General features: G+C 46.3%; 1 protein-coding gene across 1 annotated transcript in view; it reads left to right on the plus strand.

The window, feature by feature from the left end:
- LOC147620095 (histidinol-phosphate aminotransferase, chloroplastic-like) overlaps positions 1-26198 on the plus strand; it is a 71550-nt gene that overhangs the window by 1017 nt on the left and 44335 nt on the right. The gene's annotated exons all lie outside the window — the stretch shown is intronic.

Below are 26198 nucleotides of genomic sequence, written 5' to 3' on the forward strand. Positions count from 1 at the left end.
TCTTTCTGTTAGACATCATCTCCTTGCTGCTGGCTTCCTGTGCGGTGTCCTATTTTAGCCTCTGGGGCTGACCATGTTAGCTAGAGGGGTTGGTCACCCCTCACATAGTTTTCCCATATTTTATTCCCACTTTATGGAGTCTTGGGCACTTTTTCCCTAGTCGTGAGCTAGTTGGCTGCCTACATCTGAGCATATATATAACCAGTCCCTCCCTCACTCTTTTTTATTGCTTAGCGTTGTTTGCTGCAGTCCCTCACATACGAGGCTTTCTCCCCTCTTGCTCGATACTTGTATTCTTGTTTGGTGATATTGAGAGCAGGGTGTGTCCTCTCCATCTCTCTCTCTCTCTCTCTCTCTCTCTCTCTCCTGTGTTTCCACTTTGCATCTTCCTTTGTGCTTTCTATCATGGTATCAGAGCGCCGGTGCAGAACAGTGTTGGATGCTCTCTCACTCTCTCTCATGTGTTTCCACTTTCCCTTCTTCCGTTGCGCATTCTATCAACGTTTTTCAGCAGCATCTATCCCTCCCCCCCTAGTGCTGGCCGCCTGTTCTGTGTGAAGGACAACAGCAGCATACTTGCTGCTTTTTTTTTCACAGCATATGAAACCGGCCTTCAGAAATCTGACGGGCGGTGAAACAAACACTCGCACACAAAACACTTCATCACCCATGGGGACTTGGAAAAGGAAACAAACAGAGGGAGCTAGAATGCTCCTGCAAATAGCACATAAGTCCAAGACGAAGAGCAACAACATATCTCTTCCAAGAACATCATTCTGTGCATCTTAACTTGATCCTCTGTATTCCAATCTCGTAAACAAGGTCTGCAATCCACGATGAGAGAGAGAACAATATCCACGCACCAGGGCTTGTAATCCATTGAGAGAGAGAGAGAGAGAATCCGATCTCTAGTCTCCACCCTTGCTTCCATCTTCGGCCGTGCACTCCTCTACTCACGAAGAGAAGAAAGCCATCTTCGTACCAAGCTCGTGTGTCGGCTGTATCCATGTCCTCCTAGTGTCTAGCTGAATCAAGTCTTGCCTGATAAGTCTGGTAATCTCTGCCTGTGTGAGAGAGAGGGAGGGTGCATCCAGGGAATACTGAAATGGAGGTAGCCTGTCCATACTAAAGCCATGCAGCTGGAACCAAGCTGTCATCTGTGCATACCAACATGATCCGTCTCCCTGTGATGCCAACTGTCGTGAAGACTCCAGGGCTAAGCGAGCATATCTGTCTCTAGGGAGAGCCCAAGTGCTATGTATAAAGGAGACTGATTGAGTGAGTGCCTCTACTACCAATGGGGGGGCAGCCATCTCTGCACGGATAATATCATGTGGTACGGAGGCCTTGGCCCTAATCATCCGGGAAATCATAGAAACCAAGGGCCTCTCCATACGTCTCCATCCATCAGTGCTACCAGCTTGGCTGTGGTGATCCACTGAGGGTCCCCATATCTCCACTCCATAGAGCATGGCTGAAGTGACCAAAGTGTCAAAGAGCCAGAGCTTTGTTCGAGGTTCCTGAAACTGAACCTGCGAACACATCCTCTCTAGTCTCCCCAATGCTGCATAAGCTCTGGTCAATCTGGTCTCCGCTGCTCTCCTCAAGGAAAATAGTGGGCCACTAAAAACCACACCAAGGTAAGTATATGCATCTGTATACTCCACTGTCTCTCCTGACCATATGTAAAGGTGGGTACTGACCTCCTAACCCACTGTGCTGTGGTGTTAAACACCATCACCTTGGTTTTACCAAGGTGAACAGACAATCCGTTGTCCTGTGCAAACGTGTGCAATGCATCCAAATGATGCTGCATTCCCTCTGGAGAATTTGAGATCAGCACAATATCATCAGCATACAATAACTGCGGAATCCATGTCCCTGCTAGCTGTGCTCCTCTGTCACCCTCCTGCTCTACATAGTCCTGAGAGAGAAGACTGTTCTCTGAATATTAGTCCATGCTGCAGAACACTGCCCGATTGACTGCTTCCACGTGCAACCACCTGGCGTAGAGGGCCTCCCACCTGACACCCGCCTAGCTGCCTGATTGGCTGCAAAGAAACTCCTGCCTGGCGCTTGCTTGGCTGCCTGTTTTGCTGGTTGCCCGCTTGGCTGCCTGATGTTGCCCATTGCTGCCCGGCTGTAGTCCATATGCAGCAGCAGCACCTAGCGGTAGTAGCACCTGTCAACAGCAGCAGCAGCAGCAGCAGCAGCCGCCCATACGCAGCAGCTGCCTGGCCTTCCAAACGTACGCGCACCAGCGCTCCAGGGGATGCGCCCGCGTAAACCATCTAGCGACTTGCTCTCGAATCCGCCACCCTTTGCTCTTTATAAAGAGGCGATTCGCTTTTTATCAAAAAACGCCAAAAGCAACATAGCAAAAACGCATGCTTTATAAAAATAATATTTTAAAGCCTTCCAAGGTTATTAAACCTTATAAACTTTAAAATCCCTTTTTGTCCCCTTTCACACTTGGACTAGCCACTATATATGGGTTTCCTTTTATATCCAATTGATGCCTGTTCACACTGTCCGTGCCTGTTGTCACCAATTGGCCGACCATTTGGTTCATCTCCAGTTTTTGCGTCTCGTTCACTTGAGGCCAGGCCAGTGTCTCGTGTGAAGAGGCCAGTATTTTGCTGACATGGACGGGAGCCAGACTGGTGCCACCCGTGTGTTAGCAGGATGGTGTCGTATGGACGGGAGCCAGATCAGTGCCACCCGTGTATGACCTGGACTGTGTTCGACCAATGGGATTGTCACGCCATGGAAGAGCCAGTATTCGTGCCGTGTTTTGCCTATGAGACTGTCACACCATAGGGAGACTCGTGCCTGGAACTGTGTCTTACCTATGGGACTGTCACTCCATAGGAAGACCAGGTTTTTATGTTTTATGTCGTGCCAGTTTTGTGCCGATAGATATTTTGTACTTGTTCCATGAACGGGAGATATGTCCATGTTACTTTTTGCACATGCACACATATTTTGCATGTTTGAAACTGTTTTCGCATGACATGCATTTGTGTGTTTGCCTGTTTGACGTGTTACTTACTGAGCGGGGACGCCTGCCAGTGAGTCGTGAAGTCTGCTCTGTATTCTGACAAGTTTTGGTGCATGTGAACGGGTGGTAAGTATGTCGCACTTGTTGTTTTAATGTTTTATATTCTAACCCTTTATTTTATAAGGTTAGGTGTTCACATTTATTTAAAAGTGGGCACCTCCTTTGGGCACCCACTTTGGGGCCAAGGTGGGGAGCCCCACTTTTAAGTGAATGTGGGGGTGGACATGGTCCTACCCCCACTAGTACCCCCCACATGCATGCGTGGAAATCTTGAGTTGTAACTTCACTTTTATTTCTATTAAAAAAAGACTCCTTCCTCAAGCGTGGATCATCACCATCGGCGTGCTCCTCCACCATCCTTCGTAGAAAAAAGGAAAACGACCAGTGCTTCATTTTTTCACTCCTTCAGGCTGCGCTTGTACATGGGAAAACTACCTCTGCGCTTCTGAATGTGGCTGCACACAGGCTACTCTACTTTCCTTGCAGCAGGCGGCCAAAACAGGCTGCCCATGTTTCTTTGAGGCGGCTGATGTACTGCTGCACCTAACCTATACAGGCGACTGCTTCTACCTCTCCCACACAGGCGCATGTTTTTACCACTACTGCTGGCGACTGCACCTGTGGATGCTGGCTGCGTTTCTGAATAACCAGGCGGATTTCTCATCAAGCTACGCTGCCTACCACAGCAGGCAGCTGTACGATCATCACCAGTAACTGTACCTCAACAGTTCAGGCGGCTGCAGCACCTACTATTGGTGGCTGCGCATGTTCTCTCCTACACCCTGCTCTTCCGCCTCACAGGCTGCTGCCCCTCTCATGCAAGCAGCAGCAGGCAGCTGTACACAGAGTGTGTGTGCTCTCCCGCAAATGATGCGCTACAGGCCGGTGGCTGCAAGCTGCTTTCTCTTCTCCATGTAGCCTGACAACCATACAGGCTGTGTGTCTCTCTTACACAGGAAGCTCCTTCTCAACCTCCTCGTCAAGCTGTTGTGGCTACAACTTGGTATCCCACTCAAGTAGCTACACACACGAATATTGGTCTACAATCTGCAACCCTCAAGTAAGTGAGTTTCAGATTTGAATAAAGGATTTTTATGTTTAAATCTGATAAAGGATTCATCCCGCTCGGCCAACACTGTTGGGGTAAAGGCGTTATGCCCACCCTTATAGTGTGTACAAGCCCATAAGTTATAGTACATAGTACACTTAGTACTTTTAATGTACTAAGTGCACTATGTGTACTAGTGCAATATACATGTGTGATAGGGGAGTCACACACTCATACTTGATGAGTTGACTTATCCCCACAACTCTCTCTCTCCCTTGCTTCTCTGAGTATGTCTCCCATGAATGAACTCTAAACCCTAATTCTGGTTTTCTCCCCATCAACTGGTATCAGAGCTAGGCTGGCCCTTTGAATCTCCCTGCTGCATAGCTCTCATTTCACACAGCCATCAAAGAGGAAAGCGTGGCTCAACTTCTGCTATGCAGGCTGTGTGTGTGTAGCTCCATGGAACCTGGAGGGCTGAAGTAGCTTGTCGGTTGTGACCCAGTCAGTGTGAGCAGGCGAGCGAGTGAAGCGAAGGACGACTTGACACAAGGCGTGTAGCGTCGGCTGGTCCAAAAAGGCGAGCGAAGGCACTGGCGCCAGGCGTGAGTGAAGAGGTACTAGGCGAAGGCAGCATAGCGAGCGAAGGCAGCAGCCGTAGCCTGGTACACACAGGCGGATAGGCGAAAGCGCTGGCGTGAGACGGCTACTACGCAGCTAAGCGATTCAGTTGGCGAAGGTCAGCACTCGGCGCTGGCGACTAGGCGATGACGAATATGTCAGGCGGGCGGCGCTAGGTGACGAAGGCTCCCCTGCAAATTTATCCTGGTCGAATCGTTCGCTGAGCTTCTTGATGGAGTAGGCGAGGTAGATGGTGCCGAAGGACTTGACATCTGTGATTACACCATTGTGAGCGCAGACGAGGCGGCCCAGCGTGGACATCACATTCACCACGCTCTTCCTATCCACTGAGGGCTTCAGTAGCAGCACGCAGTCAAGAGCTTGTGACTCCACGACTCCTGCAGCACGCTTGAAGAGGCCACCCCCCACCTGCACAGTTTCCTGCAACAAAATTCAGAAATTTGAAAGGTATTCTGCTTCAATTTTTTTTGGGATTTGCAATTGAGCAAATACAGTAATCAATTGAGCAGGTACAGGTGCCCAATTGCTCATTTTTGAGCAAAATTGGCAAAATTGGGTGACATTGGTCACAATCAGGATAAATTTGCAGGAAATTTGGTCAAATCAGGATCAATTTGCAGGAAATTGGATGTCGAAATTTGGGGCTTTTGATGTAATTGTGCAATTAAGCACTCATACATGCTGTATGATGTGAAAAATCGCACATTTGGGCAAAATTGCAGCAAATTGCAGTGCAAATCAAGGGGCTTTTGTGCCGATTTGGTTGATTTGCATGCAGGCAATCGCGTTTGATGCTGTGGATAATGTGTTGATGCCTTACAAGCACTCAATGTGCCTGTAAATCAAGGGGCTTTCATGTATTTGATGTATATGTGGCCAGGGGAAAGCTACGTGAACACTCTGGATGCCTTCATGTGCGTCAATGTACCATGCATGATCAGAAATTGATCTCAAATCAAGGGGCTTTTCAAGTTTGTATGCTTGTTGAGCTTGGCAAAGCAGCAGGCAAGACATTTATGCCTTGAATCCTCAAAAATCAGCTTGCAGTCAAGGGGCTTTTGCCCAATTTCTGTTCGTGACTGTCGTATGCAGTGTACAGGACTGTAAAAGTCTGATTTTCACTCATTTGGACAGTCAGGAGAGCATTTATTGCTATTGTACTTGTTGGTACAGATTTGGCACAGCTTTGTGCAAGTTTTGGCATGGCTGTACACTGTTTTGAGTGACCAAAAGGTTCAATTTCAGCTGCTGTACTTGCCGGTACAGGTTTGGTACATCATTGGTGAGCACTTGGTACTGCTGTACAGTACTTTGGAAGGGCAAAAGAGCACATTTAAGGTGCTGTCCAAAATCTGCAGCAACCAGATTTTGGTGTTTTCATCACAAAAAGTGGGAGAAAAGTTGCATTCTTGCTTCCGCAGTGGGAGATAAAGCTTGGGAGAACATTTGTGAGCACTTTGTGTGCTTTGGGTGCAGTGTTTGCACATTTGCAGGGAGTCAGGCATTACAGGTTGCATTTTGCTATGGCAACCACAGGTGAGAGCTCTTCATTGCTTCACATCAAGAAGCTTGAAGGCTCGCATAACTATGATATTTGGCAAACCCAGTGCTACAATGTGTTGCTCCAGAAAAAGCAGCACAAGCCTATCAAAGAAAGGGGTGTGATGCCCGCTTCTCTTACAGCTGAAGAGTGGGAAGATATGGATGAGCTGGCAAGATCTACTATCATGTTGTCTGTGTCAGACTCATTACTTTTCAGCATTCGTGAAGAGAAGACAGCTTGGGGAATGTGGCAGAGATTGCAGGACTTGTATGCCCAACAAAGTGCCTCAAGCAAAGTGTATTGGTTGAAGAAACTCATAGGTCTTCAGATGAAGGAAGGGGCTTCTATGACAGCCCATCTCAATGAGTTTAATGGTATTGTCAGCCAAGTCATCAATCAAAAGTTGGCGATGGACGATGAGTTCAAAGCCACCTTTTTGTTATGCACTTTGCCAGAGAGTTGGGACACATTTAGGACAGCCACTAGCAATTCGAATGCTATGCTGTCATATGCAGATGTTGAGGGTGCTCTTCTTCAAGAAGAGATGAACAGGAAAAACAACTCTGTTGGAAAGTCCAATGCAATGAATGCACGTGGGAGATCCCAACAAAGGGGGAAAAGCCAAGAAAGGGGAAGGAGCAAGTCTCGCTCCAAAAAGGATTTGGAATGCCATTATTGTGGCAAAAAGGGACACATCAAAAAGCAATGCTACAAATGGAAAAATGATCAAAAGGAAAAGGGAAAAGGCAAAGACAAAGAGAAGGATGAAGCCAAAGATGTAAAGCCAAAGGGCAAAAGTGGAGTCAAGATTGAAGAAATCAATGTGTCACATGCAGGTGGCAGTGAGGATGAGGTCCTCTTTACGTCTTCACTTGATGCCCATTCACTTCTTACAGGTGGTCATGGTATGCACTCATGGATCATTGATTCAGGTGCCTCCTTTCATGTCACAGGTTGCAGAGACTTGTTTGTCAGGTACACTGCTGGCAATGAAGGAGTGGTTTATTTGGGTGATAACTATGCATGCAAGATTCTTGGCAGAGGTGATGTGAGGCTTGTATTTTCAGATGGCTCACAGCTTATGCTCCATGATGTCAGGCATGTGCCTGAGATCAAGAAGAATTTGCTTTCTACTGGACAGCTTGATGATGCTGATTATGTTACCACATTTGGTAGTGGAAAGTGGAAGATTAGTAAGGGCTCACTGGTTGTTGCCAGAGGCTCTAAAGTGGACACTCTTTACTTTATGCATGCAGGTGTTTGTCACCATGCTAATGTAAATGCAACCGAGCTGCCGGAAATCTCTGTGGCATAGCCGGTTGGGACACATGAGTGTCAAGGGAATGGAGCAATTGTCTCGTTTGGGTTACTTGCCTTCTCTAAAGTTTTCAAGTTTTCAGTTTTGTGAGCATTGTATATATGGTAGGCAACTACAGTGCCCCCACAAGAAAGCTCTTGGACAGAAAGATGCTCAGTTAGAGCTTGTGCATACAGATGTATGTGAGATGCCTCCGCTTTCTTTGGGAGGGGCAAAATACTTTGTGTCTTTTATTGATGATGCCACACGCAAGGTGTGGGTCTATCCTCTTTGTTTGAAGAGTGATACATTCTCAGTGTTTGAGAAGTTTGTTGCTCATGTTGAGAATCAAACTGGCAAAACACTGAAGGCTTTGCGTTCCGACAATGGTGGAGAGTATACGTCCAAACAGTTTCAGGACTTTTGTGATGCTAAAGGCATCAAGAGGGAGCTCTCTACTCCTTATGATCCTCCACAAAACGGGACAGCAGAGAGGATGAACAGGACCATTCAGGAGAAGGTCCGTTCTATGTTGTCACATGCTGCATTACCTCATGGTTTTTGGGCTGAAGCTGTTATGACAGCCGTTCACCTTATAAACAGGTCACCTAACACGAGGCTTGGTGGGAAAGTGCCAGAAGAAGTATGGACAGGGAAGCCTCCGTCATACAAGCACTTGAGAGTGTTTGGTTGCGTTGCGTACGTGCACATACGCAGGGAAATGCGCACCAAACTTGATCCTAAGTCTCATAAATGCATATTCCTAGGATATGGTGACAGAGGTGAAATGGGGTATAGACTTTGGGATCCCATGAATAGAAAGATCATACGCAGCAATGATGTCATTTTTGATGAAACATGCATGTATAAGGAGCCTGCAAGGCAACAGGAGCCTGGCAGAGTCATCTTTGATGATGATGGACATCATGGACAACAACAAAGGGCTGTAAATCAGCCATTACAGCAGCAAAACCAGCCCTTAAATGGTGCTGAAAATGGTCCAAATGGACAGCCAGAGATGGCAGAAGATATCCCTATGGATATACCACAGTTAGAGGAGATACCGGGCATGATTTTTCAGCCTTATGGCATGGAACAGGAGCCACCAATGGGTGATATGCAGGCTGGACAGCAACCTGCAAATGATGGTCATTGGGTACGGAGGTCCACTAGACCCTCCAGAGCCCCTGACAGGTTTGTTCCAGGGGTTGACTACTTGATGCTCACTGACTGTGGGGAGCCCTCATGTTACAAGGAGGCTTTACAAAGGGCAGACAAAGCTCTATGGGAGCGTGCCATGAAGTCAGAGATGGATTCTCTGCATAAAAATGGAACTTGGAAGTTGGTGCCTTTGCCTGCAGGCAAGAAGGTTTTGCCATGCAAGTGGGTTTACAGGCTCAAAGTTGCACCAGATGCAAAGCCAAGATACAAAGCCAGGTTAGTGGCTAAGGGCTTTAAGCAGGAATATGGTGTGGACTTTGATGAGATCTTCTCTCCAGTGGTCAAAATGACCACACTTAGAGCTGTGTTAGCTTTGGTTGCACATGATGATCTGGACTTGATTCAGATGGATGTGAAGACTGCTTTTCTTCACGGTGATCTCCATGAGGAGATATATATGCAGCAGCCAGAGGGTTATGCAGTGAGTGGAAAGGAGAAGCTTGTATGCAAGCTGAAAAAGAGTCTTTATGGGCTCAAACAGGCACCAAGAGAATGGTATCATAAATTTGATACATTCATGAAATCACAGAAATTCAGGAGAAGTGACATAGATCACTGCTTGTACACCAAGAAAGCTTTGGATGGCAGTCTCTTGATTCTCATTTTGTATGTTGATGATATGTTGATTGCCGGGAAATCTCGTAAAGAGATGGATGCCTTGAAGAAGAGGCTGCATGAAACCTTTGATATGAAGGATTTGGGTGATGCAAATCACATCTTGGGTATGCGGATACTTCGGGACAGAAATCAGCATGTGTTGTATTTGTCTCAGAAGGAATACATTGGCAAAGTCTTGCAGAGGTTCAATATGGACGGGGGGAAGAAAGCTAGTACTCCTTTGCCTCCATATGTGAAACTCAGTGCTATGGACAGCCCACAGTCGGATAGTGACAGGGCTGATATGGCCAAGATTCCGTATGCTTCAGCTTGTGGCAGTCTCATGTATGCCATGGTTGCTACTAGGCCGGACATTGCATTTGCAGTGGGAGTGGTTTCTAGATACATGGCCAACCCTGGCAAGAAGCATTGGGAAGCAGTGAAAGGTGTCATGAGATACCTGAAGGGCACACAGGATTTGTGCATTTGCTTTGGCAAACAGGATGCATTAGTGCATGGTTACACGGATTCGGATTATGCCGGTCATCCAGATAACCGGAAGTCTACTACCGGTTATGTGTTTACATTCACAGGAGGTGGTGTGTCATGGATATCCAGGATGCAGAAGTGCACTGCCTTATCTACTACAGAGGCCGAGTATATTGCAGCCACAGAGGCTTGCAAGGAGGCATTATGGCTATCTCGGTTAGTGGTTGATTTGGGCTATACAGGGGATATTCCATTGTTGCATTGTGACAGTCAGAGTGCCATCCAGTTGGCAAAGAACCCTGTCTTTCATGCAAAGACGAAGCATGTGGATGTGAAGTATCACTTCATCAGAGAGGTGATAGAGAACAAGCAAATTCAGCTTGTTAAGATTCATACGGATGACAACCCGGCTGATCTGTTGACGAAGAGTTTGCCTCCGGAGCGGTTTGCTCATTGCAGACACTTGATGGGCATTGGATGAGGCCAGTTTCAGCCTTGATATGGCCTTGTATATTATCATGTACATGCTGATTTTTTCTTTTCCTTCATTTAAGGGCACTTTGCCTTTAAGTGGGAGGTTGTTGGGGTAAAGGCGTTATGCCCACCCTTATAGTGTGTACAAGCCCATAAGTTATAGTACATAGTACACTTAGTACTTTTAATGTACTAAGTGCACTATGTGTACTAGTGCAATATACATGTGTGATAGGGGAGTCACACACTCATACTTGATGAGTTGACTTATCCCCACAACTCTCTCTCTCCCTTGCTTCTCTGAGTATGTCTCCCATGAATGAACTCTAAACCCTAATTCTGGTTTTCTCCCCATCAAACACCCGTTCGGTGCCGGGTTGTCCAAGCTATATTGGCGAACCTCGGTCCAAAGGTGCTGAGATCGGGAGAGCCAGGCGTTAGTACGAGAGCGCGTGTTTGTGCGTGGTCTCAGAACACCAGTGAGGCGCTCTCCGCGGAGTCCAGTGAAAGCACAGGACCGTAGAGATTGGACCACACTAGTGGTCGTTCTGCTTCGAGTTTTCTTCATCGAAATCCGAGCCTACTTGTTTGGTACTGTTTTCATATGTACATGGACATTATCTGGTTCTTGGAACCCATGGAGCATTGTATTTATTAAATACTCCCAATAAATATATCATATATTGAGGGGGGGGGGTCGGCCCGTTCCGGCCATAGTAGCAACAGAACGGGAAGGGGAACGGAACGAAAGCCCCATTAGGGGAACGGGAACGGGCCACGAGGGGAACGGGAACGAGGGGGGACGGTAAGGGGGAACGAGAGAGAGAAAGAGAGGGAAAAGTAAGTAGCCTTGTTGCCTTGCCTTGGAAAGTAGGAGTCAAAGTCTAAAGAGACTCGAGAGAGGAGCCCACTCGTGACTCAGAGCTGTAAAGTACGCACGTCGCACGGGCCTAGGAAGTACGTGGGCAGGCGACAATAGGGTACGTCTCAAGGATATCCACAGGCGGCTCGCAACAGGTACACTTTCTCTCTTTTTTTTTTTTTTGGTTTTCTTGGCCAAACATAAAAAACGTTCCCCAAAGGGGGAACGACAGCCAAACGTTCCATGAAACCGTTCCCCCACGTTCCCCCACGTTCCCCTGGCCGTTCCCATGCCAAATCGTTCCCCCATGCACGTTCCACCCGGTTTAGGCATCTCAGCCTTGGGGGAACGCGTTCCACCGTTCCCAAGGGGTGGAAACGGTGTTCCCCTGCTACTATGGTTCCGGCCCCAGTGTTGGTGTCCATTTTCCATTTCATTTCATTTAAATTTCAAGTTGTTTTAAGTTGTCCATTTCAAATTTGTGGTTTTAAAGTTGTGCTATTAAGCGTGTGGGTGTCCAACGGAGTCTTTCCCACTTGACGGGATCGGTTTCATTGGTATCAGAGCACGGTTGTTTCCCTCTTCCTAGTGGGGAAACGAATCTGTGTACTGGACATCCCGCTTTTAGTAAACTTAAAACACAATGGACAGCCAAGGCAACCCTTTGGAAGAAGTACCAAATTCGAGGGGTCCATCTAGTGCTTCTCGTGGGTCTGATGCCCTGCGTGGTAGGCACAAGCTCCTTGAAAGGGTTCTTGAAAGTGAATCCAAGGGTAAACTGTCTCCAGGAAAGACAGTTATGCTTGAATAAGAGCCTGATGCTATGAGGGCTGAAATGGAACATATGAGAAAACTTTTGCAGGCTCAAGAGCAAGAGTTAAAGTTCTTGCATGAAGATCCACATTTGCAAAGTGCTATTGAAGCCAGGAAGGCTGATGCTATGGTTGATGTAACTTTTGAATCAATGGCTCGTGAAGTGGGCAAGAAACCAAGGGAGTTGGCACTTGCCTATCTCCTTCGCAAAGGTGATATCAAAGAGGGGGATGACGGAGAGCTGAAATTCAGAAATCCACCTCGTTTGAAGCATGGAGATCCCGCGTCCCAGAGGCTGAAATCTTTTATGCAAAAGGAAGAGGTGACTGTCACCTCTCGACATGCATCCTCTCCACAAGGCACAAAGCCTGACAGATATATGTATGCCAGTGCTCATGGAGGGCACGAAAGTCACATGCATGCAAGATATGTATCTCATGGTGACAGGTCTACTTCCAGAAAAATTTTGCCTTCTGAGTTGTCTCATGGAGAGACACTGCCATATGCAGGTAAGTCACATGCATCTGAATTTCGAATTCGTGGAGCACATGCCACCGTGCCCCATGAAGCTTCTATGACGGCCCATGGAGCCCATGCAGACAGGGCTGCCCCGTTGGATAAGGGGAAAAGAAAAAGAGAAGACCATGAGCCTCATGCCAGGAAGCTCAAGGAATTCAAAGCAGGTGATAAATCTGTCAAATTTGATGTCTTTCATGGTGAACATGATGCTTCTAAGGTGTTAGCGTTTGTGGCACAGTTCGACATTGCTTTTAGTGATGAGGATTTCACAGAAAAATCAAAGGTGCGCCATGCTAGCATGTTTCTAAAAGGGACTGCTGCCCATTGGTGGATCACTGAAAAGATCACCAAGGATCCCATCTCTACTTGGAAGGAATTCAAGGATAGATTTTATGCTCAGTTCTTGCCACCCAATGCGGAGCAAACTCTCACTCAAAAGTGGGACAGGCTGGAACAAAAAGATAATGAGAGTGTGCAACAGTATGTTAACAAATTCTGGAAAGTGTTGCTGGAAGTGACTCCCTTCATGCTAATCACTGAGGATGAAAGAAAGAGGAAGTTTCGTTCTGGATTGCAACCTGCTTATAGATCGGGTATTGAATTGCACCCGAAACATACGTTGCAACAACTCACAGCTTCTGCTCTTGCTACGGAGCAATTGGTGCTCAAGATCAAGCAGGATCAAGGAGGTTCCAAGGGGAAGGACAAGGCTGCCCCAAATCAGCAAAAGGGTGGACAGCCACCTAAAAAGAACTTTCGGGAGCCTTACAAGGGTGGTAAAGCTGAAAATAACCCATCTAAAGAACAGGGCCCAAGGAAGAACAAATTCGGCTTAACCCCGGAGCAAAGAGAGCAATATGCTAAGGATGGAAAATGCTTTTCTTGTGGTAGCAAAGACCACATGTTTCGGCAATGCCCAGATCGCAAATCAAAGCACGAGGACAAGCACACCAAAGCAAATGTTCATGCAGTTCCTGATGTGCAAGGTAACATAGGTCATGATGCAAAAGAGCGTATGGTTTGCAAGGCTTGGGGGCAAATCAAGGATCAGCCCGCACTTTTCATGTTTGATGACTGTGCAACTGACAATTTCATCTCTATGCAAATGGCAGCTGCATTGGGTATTGAGGTTGAAAACATGGGACCTCAGATTGAAGCCGAAGCTGCATTTATTGGTAAAGAGGTCCAGGTTACCCCTTTGATTGGGAAGTTGCGTATCCATATCCAGGGCTACCTTGATAATGAGCATTTTCTAGTTGCTCCACTGAATGGATGTGACGTATTGTTGGGCAAGCCGTGGCACCATAGGCTTGAGCCCCGCAAAGACTACAAGTCTAATATGATTTCCTTTATGCATAAAGGCCGCATGCATTTTATTGATGCTGGCAAAGAAGGGGATTCTATCCCAGTTGTATCACACATCCAAATTAATAAAGCAATGAAAAAGAGTCTTTCAGCGTACTTGGTTTTTGTGCGTGATAGTCTTGTGCCAAATCATCAAAATGTGGATGCTATGTCTAATGATAGGCTGAATTTTCTTAATGCATTCAACGATTGTTTTGCTGACTCATTGCCAGGTGAATTACCTCCCCAAAGGCCCGAAGATCACCGTATAGATCTTGTGCCAGGTAGTTCTCCACCTAACAAACCTGCATACCGAGTGAGTGCTGCACAACAAGAAGAAATTATGAAGCAGGTAAACGAGCTTTTAGAGAAAGGTTTGGTTCAGCCCAGTTTCTCATCTTACTCCTCTCCTGTGCTTCTTGTTCAAAAGGACGGATCATTCCGTATGTGTGTAGACTATAGAGCTTTGAACAAGCTTACCATCAAGAACAGATTTCCAATTCCACGTATTGATGATATCTTGGATAAGCTTGATGGCTCAGCTTGCTTTAGCAGACTTGATTTGAAGAGTGGTTATCACCAGATACGCGTGGTGCCACAAGATGTCCATAAGACTGCATTCAGGACAGCCTTCGGATTATATGAATTCTTGGTAATGCCTTTTGGTCTCACCAATGCTCCTGCTACTTTTAATCGTATGATGGATAGGATATTCCGACCCCATCGCAAGTTTACAGGAGTCTTCTTTGATGATATCTTGGTTTTCTCCAAGAATGAGCAGGAACACAGAACTCATTTGGTCACAGTGTTCGAAGAGTTGCGGAAGCATAAACTTTTCGTCAATGCCAAGAAAAGTGAGTTTTTCCTTTCAGAGATTCATTATCTAGGACATATTGTATCCAAGGATGGAGTTACAATGGATCCTGCAAAGATAGAGACTATTCGGAATTGGCCCGAATTGCAAAACGTACATCAAGTACGTAGTTTTCTGGGATTATGTTCGTACTACAGGCGTTTCATAAGGCATTTTGCTATGATTGTCACTCCTCTATATGATCTCACGAAGAAGAAAACTGCTTTCAAATGGACTTCAAAGGAACAGGTTGCTTTCTTGCAGCTCAAGCATGCAATCATATGTGGTCCAGTATTGATTGTTCCTGACTTGCACAAGTCATTCGTGGTTGAATGTGATGCTTGTGGTGATTGCATAGGAGCTGTCCTAAATCAAGAAGGGCATGCAATTGCATACGAGAGCCGTCGTTTGCATGATGCTGAGCTTCATATGGATATCTATGAGAAAGAGCTCTTGGCTGTAATTCACGCCTTAAAGATTTGGAAACACTACCTTCTTGGGGCTGAATTTGTAGTCAAGACAGATCATCAAAGCTTGAGATACTTTCTATCTCAAACCAAGCTTTCAGAGAAACAGATGAGAATGGCAAACTTTCTTTCCATGTTTCATTTTCAGATTGTGTATACTCCAGGAAAGAAAAATGTGGTGGCCGATGCACTATCTAGGAGGCCTTATGTTGCTGCAGTCTCAGTGGCCTCTCATGGAGATCTATCTGCTATGAGAGATTTGTATCATTTGGATGCTGATTTTTGCCATATATGGACTGATTTGATGGCTGGTCATTCACATGCCTCTTATGTTATCAACGAGGGTTATCTCATGAAGGATAATTGCCTATGTGTGGTGAAGGATTTGTGTCCAAAGGTTATGGAAGAATGTCACGCTCCACCTTATGCTGGTCATAGAGGTATTATGCCTACTACTTGCATGATTCAGAGGTATTTCTTTTGGCCAAGCATGCGTAAAGACATTGAGGCTTATGTGCGTGCATGTATTACTTGCCAAAAGGTGAAATTTGACAGGCAAAAGCCTCCAGGTTTGCTTCAGCCATTGCCTATTCCCTCGCAACCTTGGGAAAGTATCACGATGGATTTTATTATGGATTTGCCTAGATCCCAGCATGGGAATGATGCTATTTGGACTATTGTGGACAGGTTTAGCAAGCAAGCTCACTTCTTGCCTGTCAAGAAAACCATCAAAGCTGATCATATGGTAAAGCTTTTTCTTGCTAATATTTTCAAGCATCATGGAATGCCTAAATCCATTGTTGGGGATAGAGATCCCAGGACTACAAGCCTATTTTGGAGGGCTTTATTTGATAATATGGGTACTAAACTTGAGTTTTCATCAGCTTATCATTCCCAAACGGATGGCCAAAGTGAAGCTGCAAATTCAGCCGTGTTGGATTTGTTGAAGTGTTATGTGGCAGATCAAAAGAGTGCATGGGAGAAGTATCTTCCACTTGTTGAGTTTGCCTACAACAATACGATCCATGCTTCCACGGGAAAGGCTTCGTTTGAGATTATTTATGGCAGAGTGGTCTTGCCACCCATCCTTCGTACAAAGGATGAGATATTTGCAGCTGATGAATATGTTCGTGACTTGGATGTTGCCTTTGGTCAGGTGCGGACAGCCATTGCAAGATCTCAGGATAAGCATAAAATGGCTGCTGACAAGCATAGAAGGGACATGGAAGTCAAAGAAGGTGATTGGGTATTGCTGAAATTTGAGAAGGCTAGGCTTCGGAAGAGGCCAGGACGAGAAGGATCATATCCTAAGCTTTCTCCTCGCTATTATGGACCCTTCAAGGTGATTCAAAAGATCAAAGAAGTGTCCTACAGGCTTGCTTTACCTAGTCATTGGAAGATTCACAATGCTTTTCATGTGAGTCTATTTCGGAAATATGTGGGGCCAGATCCTGATGAGCCTGTCACAGAAGATCCGCCAGAGATTGAAGAGCTTGAGGAGATCCTCCAGCCAGAACAGATTGTTTTTCACAAGGAGAGAAAGCTACCTACAGGAAAGCTTTCCAGGAGATACCTTGTGAAGTTTAAGAATTATTTGCCTATTGATGCCAAGTGGGTAAATGAGGATTATTTTGCAAATTATCCGCAATTGTTGCGGGCATATCTTGAGGCTTTTCAGTTGAGGTCAACTCTTTAGAAGCCCGGGGGGATGTCACGAATTGGCCGACCATTTGGTCCATCTCCAGTTTTTGCGTCTCGTTCACTTGAGGCCAGGCCAGTGTCTCGTGTGAAGAGGCCAGTATTTTGCTGACATGGACGGGAGCCAGACTGGTGCCACCCGTGTGTTAGCAGGATGGTGTCGTATGGACGGGAGCCAGATCAGTGCCACCCGTGTATGACCTGGACTGTGTTCGACCCATGGGATTGTCACGCCATGGAAGAGCCAGTATTCGTGCCGTGTTTTGCCTATGGGACTGTCACACCATAGGGAGACTCGTGCCTGGAACTGTGTCTTGCCTATGGGACTGTCACTCCATAGGAAGACCAGGTTTTTATGTTTTATGTCGTGCCAGTTTTGTGCCGACAGATATTTTGTACTTGTTCCATGAACGGGAGATATGTCCATGTTACTTTTTGCACATGCACACATATTTTGCATGTTTGAAACTGTTTTCGCATGACATGTATTTGTGTGTTTGCCTGTTTGACGTGTTACTTGCTGAGCGGGGACGCGTGCCAGTGAGTCGTGAAGTCTGCTCTGTATTCTGACAAGTTTTGGTGCATGTGAACAGGTGGTAAGTATGTCGCACTTGTTGTTTTAATGTTTTATATTCTAACCCTTTATTTTATAAGGTTAGGTGTTCACATTTATTTAAAAGTGGGCACCCACTTTGGGGCCAAGGTGGGGAGCCCCACTTTTAAGTGAATGTGGGGGTGGACATGGTCACCTACCCCCACTAGTACCCCCCACATGCATGCGTGGAAATCTTGAGTTGTAACTTCACTTTTATTTCTATTAAAAAAAGACTCCTTCCTCAAGCGTGGATCATCACCATCGGCATGCTCCTCCACCATCCTTCGTAGAAAAAAGGAAAACGACCAGCGCTTCATTTTTTCACTCCTTCAGGCTGCGCTTGTACATGGGAAAACTACCTCTGCGCTTCTGAATGTGGCTGCACACAGGCTACTCTACTTTCCTTGCAGCAGGCGGCCAAAACAGGCTGCCCATGTTTCTTTGAGGCGGCTGATGTACTGCTGCGCCTAACCTATACAGGCGACTGCTTCTACCTCTCCCACACAGGCGCATGTTTTTACCACTACTGCTGGCGACTGCACCTGTGGATGCTGGCTGCGTTTCTGAATAACCAGGCGGATTTCTCATCAAGCTACGCTGCCTACCACAGCAGGCAGCTGTACGATCATCACCAGTAACTGTACCTCAACAGTTCAGGCGGCTGCAGCACCTACTATTGGTGGCTGCGCATGTTCTCTCCTACACCCTGCTCTTCCGCCTCACAGGCTGCTGCCCCTCTCATGCAAGCAGCAGCAGGCAGCTGTACACAGAGTGTGTGCGCTCTCCCGCAAATGATGAAATACAGGCCGGTGGCTGCAAGCTGCTTTCTCTTCTCCATGTAGCCTGGCAACCATACAGGCTGTGTGTCTCTCTTACACAGGAAGCTCCTTCTCAACCTCCTCGTCAAGCTGTTGTGGCTACAACTTGGTATCCCACTCAAGTAGCTACACGCACGAATATTGGTCTACAATCTGCAACCCTCAAGTAAGTGAGTTTCAGATTTGAATAAAGTATTTTTATGTTTAAATCTGATAAAGGATTCATCCCGCTCGGCCAACACCCGTTCGGTGCCGGGTTGTCCAAGCTATATTGGCGAACCTCGGTCCAAAGGTGCTGAGATCGGGAGAGCCAGCTACACGGTTACCCAATTTCTTCATGTTTCTTGCCTTCTGGTGGCGGTGGAGTGCTGTTTTTTGCTGGACAGCAGTGTTTTTTGCTGCGTTTTGCTTCCCAAAGGAGTTTTCTACACTCAGAGGGGGCCCATCTCCAGCTACTTCAATTGAGGATCAGTTTCGGGAGTTGTTCTTGTTAGAAGTCATCTCCTGTCTAGTTTTTATACACCAGGGCCTTTGTTGTGGGTGTGCCTGCCCTTATGAGGTGTTTTATCATTTTTCCCCACTTTCCGCATTTTTCCCTTATTTTTTTCATTTTTTCTGTGGCATGGGAGGCAGTCTAAGTAGTGGCAGGAGGACCCTGAGCCTGGCCGACTGCATCTGTGACATGGCCGACTGCACTGCATGAGTCGTGGGACTCTTCTGGAGCTGTCCGACCCATTTTGATGCTGCCCGACTGTGATTATCCAGTGGTGGAGGTTCTTGTGTCCAGTCGGCTGCCCTACAGCAGGCTGACTGTTGATGTTGGGGCATATAAATAGGCCCCCAGCCCCCATACCACTTGTGTATCATACCGGGATCTTCTTGTGTATCTATGAGCAGAGTTACATGCCTATATCTCTCTCTCTTGTGTTGTATTTTTTCTGCATGCGTTTTGCTCTAGTGTTCCCAGATGTGGTCATCATCTCTGCTGCGTATTCTGACATGGTATCAGAGTCCTAGGCTCTAGATAGTTCTTGGGATTTGTGTGAGCAAGAGGGGGGCTGTTTTGTGGCTGATTGGTGGACTGTTTTGGACTGTTCGGGAAGAGGAGAAGCTAGAGGACGGCGGGCTGATTTGCTGGACAGCCACTTGTAGGTTTTAGTTCTTCTTTGTTCCCACCTACCCACCCTTTTCAGAGTACATCCCCGCAATGGCAGATCTGTTTGAGATGGCCGAGAGACATGTGAAGATCCCGACACTCCCCATGTTCCCAGTGGACCGTCAGTTGAACGGGAGCAACTACAGCATATGGAAGGTGATGATGGAATCTATTCTGGAGTCTTACGACCTTGCCGATTTCGTCATTGTTGGTGTTCCACTGCCGGAAGTAGAGGAAGGGGAGTTACCGTCAATCCGAAAGGACCAGGAGGCTCAGACACAGATGTGGGATCGTGTCAACGCCAGGGTCCGTTCGTTTATTTTCCTCAAGTGCACACTGCAGGTAATCAATCATGTAAAGCATATGACGCTGGACAGAGGTATATGGCAGCATTTGGTCTCACTTTACAACAGGGTATCACCCATGAACAGGATTTCCTTGGAAGTACAGATGCGGGTTATGAGCCTTGCAAAGTCGTCGACGATGCGGGAGTTATTAACAAGCTGTATGCTCTTCAGTAGGAAGTTCTTCAGGCTGGGAAAGAGATATCTTTGGAGGACATGGCCATCACGTTACTGTCACACTCAGCATTTTACTCATCTTTGATTACCAGTGGCAGGCTCAGCACCATCACGTGGGAGGAGCTTGTGCCCATGGTCCTGGACCAGGAGGAACGATTCACGAACCCTCCTCAGGGTGGAGGTTCGGAGGCCTTAACTGGCCAATGGTCGAAAGGCCGTAACTCGGGCAAAGGGAAGGCTTCATCGGAGAAGTCTTCTGAGAAGAAGTCCAACGCTGACCGCGAGAAACTGAAGGCAGAGATGACATGTAATGATCGTGGCGAGAAAGGCCACTATTGGAGGCAGTGTCCTAAGCGGAAGACCGAGAAGGGTGAAGATTCCTCAGCAGCAATCATGAAGACTTCGGCTTTTGTGCACCTGGAGGTGGTGGACATCGATGTTTCATTTTCTTCAGGCAGGGAGGAGATTGGAGGACTCTCCGCAACGGATATTCGGGAGTGGATTCTCGATAGTGGTGCTTCCAGGCACATGACTCCTTCCGGTTCCGGTTTATAGGATCTCTGCAGGCTTTTTGGTCACATTCTTAGTGGGGATACATCCACTATCCGAGTTCACAGTGAGGGCAAGATGGAGATAGTTCTCGATGGCAGAGGGGGGAAGCATTCCTCCCAGGTGTTGTATGTTTCGGCACTTGGTTTTCATTTGGTGTTAGTGCATCAGGTTTACAAGACTGGCGTACGGGTGGAGTTTGATGAGCATTTTGTTGCTCTCCGGGACCAAGCAACATGCCAAGTGGTTTGGGAAGGCGGAGTGGAGAATGGAGTTTACAAGCTTTCAGCACTCTCTCTCCCAGGTCCTCAGGATTGTGATGAGTGGCAGTCTGGTAATGGCCACTTGTGTGTGGATACGCTGCAGGTACAGGCTTTCCGGGACCAGATGGTGGATAGCTTACCAGTAGATGGCAGCAGTTCGCAGGAACTTTCCAGTACTGATGTTGGTGGTTCTTGTGTTCGTGAGTCAGAGGAAACTGAACAAGTCACTTCTCATCACATCTTTCCTTTATGCATCTTTCTATGCAAAAAATTAATTTTAATCAAAATAACACTTTTGAAATAAAAATAAATCCTTTATGCATCTTTCTATGCATAAAATCAATTTTAATGAAAATAACACTTTTGAAATAAGAATACATGCTTTATGCATTTTCTATGCATAAAATCAAATTTCATGAAAATAACACTTTTGAAATAAGAATAATTCCTTTATGCATCTTTCTATGCAAAAAATCAATTTTAATAAAAATAACACTATTGAAATAAAAATAAATCCTTTATGCATCTTTCTATGCATAAAATAAAAAATAATGATAATAATACTTTTGAAATAAAAAAAAATCCTTTATGCATCTTTCTATGCAAAAAATCAAATTTAATGAAAAGCCAGGCAGGTGGCAGGTGATTTCTTGCAGAAGGAGGTGGTTTCTCCAGGCTTTGTGGTTCCGGATTCAGAGGGGATGGTTGACAGGTTTTAGAAGGCCTTCCGTGGTCTTCATAAGGTTTCCAGGACTTGTTTTTGCACCGTAACAGGTGTTGATCCTTGTGAGCAGTGTGATGCCTTTTTGACTCAGAAGCAGTATGGTTCATGGATCTGGTTGATGGACACCAGATTGGACAGGAGCTTCTTGATGAGGCAGTTGAGCTCATGGTTGCCGATGACTCTTTGTGAGACAGGATTGCGTTTCCTGTGATTTCTGCGACATGCGAAGGATCATGGACTCTTGTACACAGAAGGGGGATTGTTGGATGGAGTCCGACTCCACGGTTGGAGTGACTCGGTTTGGGGAGTGTTGGGGTAAAGGCATTATGCCCACCCTTATAGTGTGTACAAGCCCATAAGTTATAGTACATAGTACACTTAGTACATTTAATGTACTAAGTGCACTATGTGTACTAGTGCAATATACATGTGTGATAGGGGAGTCACACACTCATGCTATTGATGAGTTGACTTATCCCCACAACTCTCTCTCTCCCTTGTTCTCTCTGTGTATGTCTCCCACATGAATCTCTAACCCTAATCTCTTCTCCCATTCAACTGGTATCAGAGCCTTCAACTGGAGCCATGGTCATTCTGCTGGTCGTACCCTCTGCAAGTTGTACCCTGTGACTGCTATCAGCTGGCTGTCACCCTCATTAGTCTACAGCGCTCGTGTGTTGGGCGCAGCCTGTGTGTAAAGAGGAGAAGCGACCAGCTAGGTAGGCAGCGCAGCAGGTAGCCTACGCTGCCCAACAGGCAGCAACCAGCGCTGCCCAGCTTTTCAGGTCTAGCCAGGCGTCGACTGGTTGCTGGGCGTGAAGCGAAGGCTACCACAGCCGAATAGTAGGTGAAGGCGTAATCACTGACTACTGGGCGTGAAGCGAAGGCTACTAGGCGAGCGAAGAGGCGGAGACGGCGAAGGCAGCATAGCGAACGTCCATCGAATACTAGGCCAGCGCGCACAACTCCCGGTGCCCGTCAACTGGCCGCGTAGCCAACAAATAGACGCCCCAATTTTGCCCGTCAACTGGCCGCGTAGCCAACAAATAGGCGATACAAGCGGCTAGTTGTGTTGTCGTGGGAAAGTTGGCGTCTCCTAGCAGGCGACTGTCCCGAACACGTGTGCAGCCCCTTTTGGTCTCCCCAACACGTGTGCAGCCCCTTCTCTACAGCAGCTTCATCACCCTCTTCTGCAACAGAGCATCAGATTTCTGCAGCAGCGCCAAATTCAACACACCCTTTCCTGCAACAAAAAATCAGAAATTACAAGGTATCTTGCTTCAATTTTTTTTGGGGACTTGCAATTGAGCAGGTACAGTCATCAATTGAGCAGGTATAGGTGCCGAATTGCTCAATTTTTGAGCAAAATTGGCAAAATTGGGTGACATTGGTCACAATCAGGATCAATTTGCAGGAAATTGGTCACAATCAGGATCAATTTGCAAGAAATTGGATGTCGAAATTTGGGGCTTTTGATGTAATTGTGCAATTAAGCACTCATACATGCTGTATGATGTGAGACATCGCACATTTGGGCAAAATTACAGCAAATTGCAGTGCAAATCAAGGGGCTTTTGTGCCGATTGGATTGATTTGCATGCAGGCAATCGCATTTGATGCTGTGGATAATGTGTTGATGCCTTACAAGCACTCAATGTGCGTGTAAATCAAGGGGGTTTCATGTATTTGATGTATATGTGGCCAGGGGGAAGCATCGTGAACACTCTGGATGCCTTCATGTGCGTCAATGTACCATGTATGATCAAAAATTGATCTTAAATCAAGGGGCTTTTCAAGTTCGTATGCTTGTTGAGCTTGGCAAAGCAGCAGGCAAGACATTTATGCCTTGAATCCTCAAAAATCAGCTTGCAGTCAAGGGGCTTTTGCCCAATTTCTGTTCGGGACTGTCGTATGCAGTGTACAGGACTGTAAAAGTCTGATTTTCACTCATTTGGACAGTCAGGAGAGCATTTATTGCTATTGTACTTGTTGGTACAGATTTGGCACAGCTTTGTGCAAGTTTTGGCATGGCTGTACACTGTTTTGAGTGACCAAAAGGTTCAATTTCAGCTGCTGTACTTGCCGGTACAGGTTTGGTACATCATTGGTGAGCACTTGGTACTGCTGTACAGTACTTTGGAAGGGCAACAGAGCACATTTAAGGTGCTGTCCAAAATCTGCAGCAACCAGATTTTGGTGATTTCATCACAAACAGTGGGAGAAAAGTTGCATTCTTGCTTCCGCAGTGGGAGATAAAGCTTGGGAGAACAACAGTGAGCACTTTGTGTGCTTTTGGTGCAGTGTTTGCACATTTTGCAGGGAGTCAGGCATTGACAGGTTGCATTTTGCTATGGCAACCACAGGTGAGAGCTCTTCATTGCTTCACATCAAGAAGCTTGAAGGCTCGCATAATTATGATATTTGGCAAACCCAGTGCTACAATGTGTTGCTCCAGAAAAAGCAGCACAAGCCTATCAAAGAAAGGGGTGTAATGCTGCTTCTCTTACTGCTGAAGAGTGGGAAGATATGGATGAGCTGGCAAGATCTACTATCATGTTGTCTGTGTCAGACTCATTACTTTTCAGCATTCGTGAAGAGAAGACAGCTTGGGGAATGTGGCAGAGATTGCAGGACTTGTATGCCCAACAAAGTGCCTTAAGCAAAGTCTATTGGTTGAAGAAACTCATAGGTCTTCAGATGAAGGAAGGGGCGTCTATGACAGCCCATCTAAATGAGTTTAATGGTATTGTCAGCCAGGTCATTAATCAAAAGTTGGCAATGGACGATGAGTTCAAAGCCACTTTTCTGTTATGCACTTTGCCAGAGAGTTGGGACACATTTAGGACAGCCACTAGCAATTCGAATGCTATGCTGTCATATGCAGATGTTGAGGGTGCTCTTCTTCAAGAAGAGATGAACAGGAAAAACAACTCTGTTGGAAAGTCCAATGCAATGAATGCACGTGGGAGATCCCAACAAAGGGGAAAAAGCCAAGAACGGGGAAGGAGCAAGTCTCGCTCCAAAAAGGATTTGGAATGCCATTATTGTGGCAAGAAGGGACACATTAAAAAGCAATGCTACAAATGGAAAAACGATCAAAAGGAAAAGGGAAAAGGCAAAGACAAAGAGAAAGATGAAGCCAAAGATGTAAAGCCAAAGGGCAAAAGTGGAGTCAAGATTGAAGAAATCAATGTGTCACATGCAGGTGGCAGTGAGGATGAGGTCCTATTTACTTCTTCACTTGATGCCCATTCACTTCTTACAGGTGGTCATGGTATGCACTCATGGATCATTGATTCAGGTGCCTCCTTTCATGTCACAGGTTGCAGAGACTTGTTTGTCAGGTATACTGCTGGCAATGAAGGAGTGGTTTATTTGGGTGATAACCATGCATGCAAGATTCTTGGCAGAGGTGATGTGAGGCTTGTGTTTTCAGATGGCTCACAGCTTATGCTCCATGATGTCAGGCATGTGCCTGAGATCAAAAAGAATCTGCTTTCTACTGGACAGCTTGATGATGCTGATTATGTTACCACATTTGGTCGTGGAAAGTGGAAAATTAGTAAGGGCTCACTGGTTGTTGCCAGAGGCTCTAAGGTGGACACTCTTTATTTTATGCATGCAGGTGTTTGTCACCATGCTAATGTAAATGCAACCGAGCTGTCGGAAATCTCTATGTGGCATAGCCGGTTGGGACACATGAGTGTCAAAGGAATGGAGCAATTGTCTCGTTTGGGTTACTTGCCTTCTCTAAAGTTTTCAAGTTTTCAGTTTTGTGAGCATTGTATATATGGTAGGCAACTACAGTGCCCCCACAAGAAAGCTCTTGGACAGAAAGATGCTCAGTTAGAGCTTTTGCATACAGATGTATGTGAGATGCCTCAGCTTTCTTTGGGAGGGGCAAAATATTTTGTGTCTTTCATTGATGATGCCACACGCAAGGTGTGGGTTTATCCTCTTCGTTTGAAGAGTGATACATTCTCAGTGTTTGAGAAGTTTGTTGCTCTTGTTGAGAATCAAACTGGCAAAACACTGAAGGCTTTGCGTTCCGACAATGGTGGAGAGTACATGTCCAAACAGTTTCAGGACTTTTGTGATGCTGAAGGCATCAAGAGGGAGCTCTCTACTCCTTATGATCCTCCACAAAACGGGACAGCAGAGAGGATGAACAGAACCATACAGGAGAAGGTCCGTTCTATGTTGTCACATGTTGCATTACCTCATGGTTTTTGGGCTGAAGCTGTTATGACAGCCGTTCACCTTATAAACAGGTCACCTAACACGAGGCTTGGTGGGAAAGTGCCAGAGGAAGTATGGACAGGGAAGCCTCCGTCATACAAGCACTTGAGAGTGTTTGGTTGCGTTGCGTACGTGCACATACGCAGGGAAATGCGCACCAAACTTGATCCTAAGTCTCACAAATGCATATTCCTAGGATATGGTGACAGAGGTGAAATGGGGTATAGACTTTGGGATCCCATAAATAGAAAGATTATACGCAGCAATGATGTCATTTTTGATAGAAACATGCATGTATAAGGAGCGTGCAAGGCAACAGGAGCCTGGCAGAGTCATCTTTGATGATGATGGACATCATGGACAACAACCAAGGGCTGTAAATCAGCCATTACAGCAGGAAAACCA

Source organism: Cibotium barometz, chromosome 32 (assembly GCF_041138505.1).
Source record: "Cibotium barometz isolate CiBa-2024 chromosome 32, ASM4113850v1, whole genome shotgun sequence".
Classification (NCBI taxonomy): Eukaryota; Viridiplantae; Streptophyta; class Polypodiopsida; order Cyatheales; family Cibotiaceae; genus Cibotium; species Cibotium barometz.